Source organism: Rattus rattus, chromosome 8, assembly GCF_011064425.1.
Source record: "Rattus rattus isolate New Zealand chromosome 8, Rrattus_CSIRO_v1, whole genome shotgun sequence".
NCBI lineage: Eukaryota > Metazoa > Chordata > Mammalia > Rodentia > Muridae > Rattus > Rattus rattus.
The window spans coordinates 10,690,617-10,699,704 of record NC_046161.1 but is presented as its reverse complement, the minus strand read 5'-3'; the positions used below and the strand labels follow the sequence as shown (position 1 = coordinate 10,699,704).

Here is a 9,088-nt window from a genome sequence, read left to right as displayed (position 1 = left end):
ACCCAGCAGACTACGGTGCCTCATTATTTCTCCTACCTTCAGGAACGGGCACTACTACAGCACTCCGGCACTTCTGTTCACCGCCATCTCTTTCGTGACATAGACAATGTTGACAGCCAATGGACCTGTCCTATCATGGTACCTTCAATAAATGGCCAGGAACTCTCCTCTCTGTGTGTCAGTCTGCTCTAGTCCCATGGGCACCAACCCAAGATGCATCAAAAGACAGCTGTCTGTCCTCATTAAGATATCGATTTCCTTGATTACTAAGGGGTATGAGAATTGTTAATATTTACTGGCCGTTTGGAATGTTTTTCTCTTACACTCTCTGTGTGTGTGTGTGTGTGTGTGTGTGTGTGTGTGTGTGTGTATCTTCCTTCTCTTCTTTTCTCCCCTTCTCTTTTCTTGAGAAAGGCTTTCCTGTATTCCAGGTTGGCCCTGGAACTCAAGGATGGTCTTAAACTTCTCATTTTCTTTTGTGCACCTCCCAGCTGCTGGGGTTATACACATAGGCCACCACCCCTGGGTTCAGTGCCACCACCCCTGGTTTCAAGCTGTGCTAGGGAACTAGCATGCTAGGCCAGCACCCTAACAACTGAACCATATCCCAGGCCCCTCTTCCTCTTCCTCCAAAGGCATGATGTGCTCGTCTTGAATTTTGGACCCTTGACTTCTAAGCTGGTTTTCTACTTCCTGATATGCCCCCCGCCAATCCTCCCCCCGTGTTTTGAGCACTGGACCTAGAGTCTTATGCTTGATAGGCACATGCGTAACCACTGAGCTAAAACCCAAGGCCCTTCCGCTTGCTCTGTGGTTCTTGACAATTCTTTTGATCTTCATGTAAGACTGCTTTGATTTTTCTTTCCCACTGAGAGGAATGAGGTGTTGGACCAGATGATTTAATTTACAAACAAAGAAAGGAGGGAGATCCAGGGGTCCCACTTGCTCAACCCAGAGGGAGTCACAGAATGGGACAGAATGGGACAGAAGCGCAGCATTGGGTGTAGAAGGGCCACTGACTTCAAGGATGTCTTCTGTGCAGACTCACAGCAGTGATCTGTGTGCTGGAACCTTCCAGAACCAGAAGCTGACCCCTCCCAATGCTAGATGGTGACTTCCCTGTCACATTGTTTTTTTTATTTTTATTTATTTATTTATTTATTTTGTCACACAAAAAAGGGACACAGCAGGTACTTTTCTCAAGAATGCCAATTCTGATTCTCGCTGGACACAAATTCTGTTCACCAATGAGCTCAGCATGTATTCCTCTTGTATTTGCTTATTCACAAAACAAACCTATCCCCAGGAGAGCACTAGAATCACAAAACCAAGTGTGGAGCTCAAAATCTGGAGTAAGGCACAGCGGTCAACAATAAGAGGGACAAACTCATGTATAGGATACTTAGAAGAAAAGGGCCAGCCAGATGGGTCCTGAAGGGTCTCACAGAAGCCAGGCTTGAATTTCAGTGGAGAACAGAAAAAGAATGTTCTCAAAGCCCACTGAGATGCAGAGACAACAAAGAACAGAGCCGCCCATGGCATATAAATGAATCAATACATACACCTCCAAAATTACCTCCAGGAAGCCAGACATGCTGTCCCACACCATGGAGTGAGCCTGAGGCAGAAGGCTTGCTGTAAGTTTGAAGCTCGCCAACATGTAATACAAGAACACTCCCACCCCATCTTTCTCTCCAGAGTAGAGGACCCCGGGGGATCTGAGGGTGTGTTGCTCATACGATCAGGAGCCTAATGATTTAAAGTGTCTCTAAAGTATAAAACTCACCAAAGTAGAGTTAGAACGGACATGAAGAAAACAGGACGAGTTCTGTTAAATAGTGCAACCACTGGATGCACAGGAAGGGCGCTAAGGATGCAACATGTCAGGTTTCCCATTTGAAAGCCCTGCTGCTTGGCCTTTATCTTTACTTTTCTGACTAGAACACGACCAAGACATGTTTGAAAACAGCCAAATCTAGCTCCCAGCTCCAGAAGTTCCACCTGGCTCCATCAACCTTGGCCTACACAGTCTTAGGCACCCCCCATCTCCAGCTGAACCCCCATCTCCAGCTGACCCCCCAAACCCCAGCTGACCCCATCTCCAGCTGAACCTCCAGCCCCAGCTGACCCCCATCTCCAGCTGACCCCCATCTCCAGGTGACCCCCATCTCCAGCTGACCCCCATCTCCAGGTGACCCCCATCTCCAGGTGACCCCCATCTCTAGCTGACCCCCCGAGCTCCAGTGTTTGCACTGAACAGCCTGGCCCAGAGTGGAATGAGACAGAACCACGGTCAATAAAGAAGTAAGGGCAGAGGTGAGGCTGTCGAGCTGAGAGAGCTGGTGTGGCCAGAGAGACATCCTGCCCCTTTTCACTTTGGGATAGATAAGTGGGAGGTTTTCTGAAAGAGAAGGGAACTGTTGAGTCTCAGGTGGTTTTGATAAGCACTAACGCACGTGGGCCCAGGGACCTCTGACACATAGCTCAAAGCTCCAGCCAGCACCACCTTCTACTCCAAGACCATGGCTGAAAGGTGCCCACCCCTGTCCGTTTATCCACACAAAGTTAAGTTTTAACCTGGATTCTCTCTTCTGCTATACGGACTATCTTTTTACACTGAGTTCTGATAGTTTCTTGAGTTCGTCTTCCAATCTTTTTAATTTCAGCAATCCATTTTTAATTATTTCCAGGAAATGTTTCCCATTCCCTCCTTTTTTTTCACAGCCTGCTGCTCTGGGTTTTGTGGCTGCAATATCTTCTCAAGTCTCACTGAAGATCTAATTAAAAATTTTTTCAAAAGCTTGTCCCTAGTCTCTGAAAGATGCACGTCCCCCAAGGTTGCTCTGTTCTGTTCTCTGATGTTTTCTGTGCACAGCTGGTTTTTCCAAGTCTGGTGACTTTGGCTACCCATCTACATTTAAGAATGAGGGCTGGATGCATTTTGTATAGCTGGTTTGATCTCGTGAGTGATTGTTTATATGATGCTGGAAGGTTCTGGATGTGGGGCAGGGCTGTCCACTGGAATACTTTGCCTAATGTGTAGAGGTAAACAACAGTCACTCAAATGAGTCCCAGGAAAGGCCGATTACTCAGAACATGCTGTGTACAAAGGCTGCAGCTATTATAACTTGCATTTTGGCAGAGAATCAAAGGCAGAGAAGGAAGGCTTTCAGTCTGCCCTGAAATCTGTGCTATTGGCAGGGCATGCTGGAAAAGAGGTAGTTTGGGTCCTGTATGACTGGGTAGAATAATGTTTGGGTTTTTTGTTGTTGTTGTTGTTTTTTGGTTTGTTTGGTTTTGTTTGTTTGTTTGTTTGGTTGGTTGGTTGGTTTTTACCACTCAGTCCCATTTGGAATCATAGATTTAAAAACTAGGGTAGGGCTGGAGAGATGACCCAATGGTCAAGAACACTCTTTGCACTATCCTGGTGACCAGTGTTCATATTCTATCAGCTACACAGCAAGCCAGGAGCTCTACAAGCACCGTCGGCCCTACTCAGAGGAATCCAAAACCCCTTTCTGGCGTCCCTATTTTCTCACATGTATACATACCCACATACCTGTGTTCATCACCCAGTCCCATCCACACAAATCATTCAAAACTAAGGAGGTTTACAGCTCCTCTTCTAGCTCCTGCTACGTGTGTGTCAGGAATGAAGACATTCTAAAGAAACACTGTGCCTATCTTTGTCTCTCAGACTACTTGATAAGATGAAGTTTCCCTAGGAGTATCAAGCTGGGAGAGGAACAGGCTGGACCTGGGACCAGCCAGAGGAGGAATACGTTGCTTTCTAGAAAGAGAAGTCATACAGTTTTGACACCTTAGCTGACCGCCTTCAGGGAAGACTGCAGCTGAGACAATATGGGGGGACTCCTTGAACGTGACTCTGTGGTATTGCACACTTCTAGCTCTCTGTTAAACTTAGACTTCAAGTCAGGACTCCAAGGGAGGTATTAGTGGACCCTCCGCTCTTCTTCCAACACAGGCACAATTCACTGTGGTTTTCACTACAGCTCGTCTCCTCAAATGGCCTATTGTGGAAGCAGACAGGATTCTTGTCCTTGAAAGTTGATATTTTAATAAAAATAGTGTAACCGTGTAAGGAAACAATAAAAAAAGAAACTTCAAGAACTGTAGACAAGACAGCTGTTAGGAAAGGAAGCACAAGGAACTCTGGGAGGGAGAAGAGGAGCCGCTGTAGAGGAAATAGATATGGTAGAGACACCTGGAGAGACTACTTCGTGTCCCAGCTGTGTTCTTGGGGCAGATGAGGAGTCCTAGAGGAGACGAAGCAAGGGAACAGAGGACGAACAGAAGAGTCAGCACAGGGTAGTGGGGTCATCATGTTTTCTCTATGGAGACAAAGACAGAAGCTATTTAAATGCAGACACGGAACGAACTGCTTCACATATAAACTGCTGGCTCGATTAGCACCAAGCTTTGGCCATCTGCTGAGATTAGATGCTTAAACGGCTGGGACCTCAGGGACTTTCTGGCCACACTGGAGGGTCTGGGCAGCTAGTTTCCCAAGTCCACAGCCCAGACCACTTATCTTTCCTCAGCCATATGGGAGATAATATTCCAGAGGAACGAACTCCACCCAAGGCTGTGGTCGAGAAGCCCAAGAGGATTCTTTTCTGGGTACGAACACGTTATACAGACCCTAAAAGTTGGCACGAACAAAGGGGAAGCGAAGAAGCCTTATTGCCTCTCCTCTGAGCTCTGCGTCTGCTCACAGCAATGAAGGCTGTGTCAGAACATTCTGGAACAGCTGCTGATTGCGAAGCCGATGGGCTCAGGCCCTCTGACTGCTTCATGCAGGAAGCGCTAATACTTAGCAGGCTGTGATTACTTCCATTCAGAGTCGGGCTTTGGGAGGAAGGAGCAATTTCTCCTAAGCTAGAATCCGGTGCTATAGCAAAAAACTGCAGGAAGCCGGGTCTCTGAAGGGGCTCATTGCTCAAATAGCTTAGTTCAGCTAATCCTTTGTGGGCATAAATCATGTGTGGCCCCCTTCCCCCCCCAGCCCCTCAGCATCACAACAGCACAGGAAGTTGTGGGGTGCAGTGGGTTCGCTAACTCATTAGTAAGCGATCGCTAAGTTCGAAACCCATTTCCCAGCTCGGGGAAGCTGAGATTATCTCCCAGCATATCTGTTTTTAGTGTCACAGTTTTAATCAGCGGTCTTTCAGTAGCGAAGAGCATGCAACACGAATTGTTATCAGACACAGCTCTGGACGCTGAAAAGCTGAATCTGATCAAGTCCAAAGAAAATGGAGGCGTCTGGTGGTTGGTTAGATGTCAGCAGGCTCGGGGTACTGGGGTGGGTCACAGCCTTAAGGATTGGAGCAGAAAAATCATAATTGCTAGTCAGAGGAATGGACCTTGAGTTTTTATCTCTGGTCCTAGAAAGAGGTATGACACCCTGAATGGTCCTAAAAGTCACTAATGGAGAACCCTCTAAAGCTGTGGCCAATCACCTACAAAGTTCACGCTCAGGCCGAATGCCCGAGTTTGGTTCCCAGCATCACCTCAGGCAACTTCCAGCAATGCCCTCTTCTGGCTGTCTCAGGTACTGCACTCACATGTAGAAAACCACATAAATATGCACACAGTTAAAAATAAAAACAAAATATTTTCAAAAAGCCACACAACCAAGTTACAAAATTACTAACCAACATAATGTTCTAAGTAGGTTTAAGAGTTTGTGTTGAGCCACATTCATACTGTCTCTGGGTATATGAGGCCCATGAAGTACAGGTTGGACGTGCCTGCTAGCAGGAGACTTTCTTATCAAGAACAAGCAAGATACAGTGTTTCTTTAGATAAGACTCCATCTAGACTGTCAGCCACTGGGACAAAGCCCTTCAGGAGAACTGTGGGAACAGGAAGTCAAGCGGAATACAGAGACGCTGGTGACAGATCATGGGTCCCTACTGCAAAGATGTGGGGACGAAGATGTTCACCGCGCCCCTCTATCTGCTCTCAAAACGCTAGCAGCAAGAGGCATCTTCTACACCACTGAGCTTCACCAACAGTCTCAGAGCCCTGCTAAGGAAACGTAGCCATTTCTTCCCACACTGTCTTGGATTCTGCGTCCTGAGCCTACCACAGTTTGTGGTGAGTCTACTCCATGCTGGGAATTCTCGTGCTTAGCATTTCTGCTGCTTGCTGCACCTTCTACTTAAGAAAATGTCACCCATTCTGTCAAGACTGCAGGAGAGGACGAGCAAACCAGACCATGCACAAGTCAGAGCCACTGGCCCACGGATGACAGGTGATCTTTTTTATCCCACAAATAATGTTGATAGCAGGTCAGGAAGAGGGGCCATCATGCTTCTTCCTCTTTAACTCGACCACTGTTCCAAGAACACACCCTCCTCACCATCTTGCCTGAAGTCAGGTCACTTCATCAGGCAGGTAGATGAAAACTCTGCTACACACCTTGCTCCTGCCTTCTTGCCTCCCCTGGGTGGTGATGGAGAACTAAGTTCATCTTTTCTCCTTGTGATGGTTAATATTGATCATCGACTTGACAGTATCTAGAATCACTCAATAGACACATCCCTCTCTGGGCCCTCCTGTGAGCCACCCTGAATGCCCACGTTATCATCCAAGGAATGGTCCCGAACTAAAGAATCAAAAGGGGAAATGGAAGTGAGTTTGCGAATGGAACAGCTGCAGCAGGGCTCATGGCAGATACCCAGTACATCCTGCCCAATGACATCGGTGTGTCTAGCCTGGACTGCCGGGAGGCATTCCGTCTGCTGGCACCCGCAGAGCGCCTCTAGGCCCATCACCTGTCTAGAGCCGCTTGGTATGGAAGCCTGGCTGTGCTGCTCCAGACATCCCCTGAAGCCCCCTACATCTATGCTCTGCTTAACCGCCTCTTCCGTGCCCAGGATCCTGACCGGCTGAGGGCCTGACGGAAGAAGAGTATCAGGCATTCCTGGTCTACACTGCAGTTGTCTACTTCAACACGGGCAACTATAAGTCCTTCGGTGACACCAAGTTTGTTCCTAACCTGGCCAAGGAAAAGCTGGAGCATGTGATCCTGGGGAGTAAGGCTGTCCAACAGCAGCCAGAAGAAGTCAGGAACCTTTGGCAGACCTGCGGGGAGCTTATGTTCTCCCTGGAACCAAGGCTTCGACATCTTGGGCTGGGGAAGGAGGGAGTCACCACCTATTTCTCTGGGGATTGTACCATGGAAGAGGCCAAGCTGGCCCAGGACTCTGGACTCTCAGAACCTCAGTGCATACAACACCCAGCTCTTCAAGGTGGTCGGCCAGGGAGGGAAGTATCACCATGAGGTGCGACTGGCTTCAGTACTCAACACAGAACCTGCTCTCGACTCTGAATTGACTTCCAAGCTGAACAGCTACGTTCCAGGGGAACTATTTCCGGGTCACCCGTGGGGACTATACCCCCATCCTCCAGTAGGTGGTAGAACACTTGGAGAAAACTAAGGCTTACGCAGTCAATAGCCACCAGGAGCAAATGCTGGCCCAGTGTGTGGAGAGCTTCACCCAGGGCTCCACTGAGGTCCATAAGAGGGGCTCCCGCTTCTGGATTCAGGACAAAGGTCCCATTGTAGAGAGTTACATTGGCTTCATTGAGAGCTACCATGACCCCTTCGGCTCCCGAGGAGAGTTTGAAGGCTTCGTGGCCATGGTAAACAAAGACATGAGTGCAAAGTTCGAGCGGCTGGTTGCAAGTGCTGAGCAGCTGCTGAAGGGGCTGCCCTGGTCTCCTGCCTTGGAGAAGGACAAGTTCCTCACGCCTGACTTCACTTCCCTGGACGTCCTTACCTTTGCCGGCTCTGGCATCCCTGCGGGCATCAAAATCCTCAACTATAATGACCTGAGACAGACAGAGCGCTTTAAGAATGTGTCTCTGGGGAATGTGCTGGCTGTGGCCTATGCTACAAAGCGGGAGAAACTCACCTTCATGGAGGAAAAAGACAAGGACCTGTACATTGGCTGGAAGAGGCCATCTTTTAATGTGCAGGTGGGGTTACATGAGCTGTTGGGCCACGGCAGCGGCAAGCTCTTTGTACAGGATGAGAAAGGTGCTTTCAACTTTGACCAGGGGACAGTGATCAACCCAGAGACTGGGGAGCAGATCCAGAGCTGGTACCGGAGTGGAGAGACATGGGATAGCAAATTTAGCACCGTTGCCTCCAGCTACGAAGAGTGCCGGGCCCGAGAGTGTGGGCCTCTACCTCTGTCTCAACCCCCAAGTGCTGCAGATCTTTGGCTTTGAGGGAACTGATGCAGAAGATGTAGTCCATGTGAACTGGCTCAACATGGTCCGGGCTGGACTGTTGGCTTTGGAGTTCTACACCCCAGAGACGGCCAACTGGCGACAGGCCCACATGCAGGCCCGGTTTGTGATCCTGAGGGTTTTGCTGGAAGCTGGCGAAGGACTCGTTACCGTCACCCTCACCACAGGCTCTGATGGGCGCCCAGATGCCCGTGTCCACCTGGACCGCAGCGAGATCCGGTCAATGGGCCAACCTGCCTTGGAGCGGTTCCTCCGGAGACTCCAGGTGCTGAAGTCCACAGGGGATGTGGTTGCAGGGCGCGCCCTGTACGAGGGCTATGCGGTGGTCACTGACGCACCCCCAGAGTGCTTCCTCTCTCTAAGGGATACAGTACTGCTGCGCAAGGAATCCCGGAAGCTTATTGTCCAGCCCAACACTCGCTTGGAAGGCTCAGAAGTGCAGCTTGTAGAGTATGAGGCCTCAGCCGCTGGTCTCATCCAATCCTTCTGTGAGCGATTTCCAGAGGATGGGCCTGAGTTGGAGGAGATTCGTACCCAGCTGGCCGCAGCAGATGCTCGATTCTGGAGGGACCAGGTCCAGGAAGCCCCATCTGGCCAGGCTTGAGAAGATCTGTGTGGTCTCTCCCCTTTAGTCAAACCGGGGCTGTCTGTGGCCCTGAATTGTGTTTAGGAGTCGGGGGAGGGGCAGGAGCGCGGACTTTGGTGCTACCTCAGCTGAGGGTGGTGACGCTAACCCCTTCCATTTGTCAGCACGTTCCAGTTTACCGTATGTCCCCATTTCCTGGATCTGCACTGCCATCTGTGG

General features: G+C 49.5%; 1 pseudogene across 1 annotated transcript; it reads left to right on the top strand.

Moving 5' to 3' along the window:
* Positions 1–6,681: 6,681 nt before the first annotated feature.
* LOC116906850 lies at positions 6,682–8,887 on the top strand (annotated as a pseudogene). Its single transcript, XR_004388777.1, has one exon. The product of XR_004388777.1 is annotated as a dipeptidyl peptidase 3-like (transcript).
* Positions 8,888–9,088: the final 201 nt, after the last annotated feature.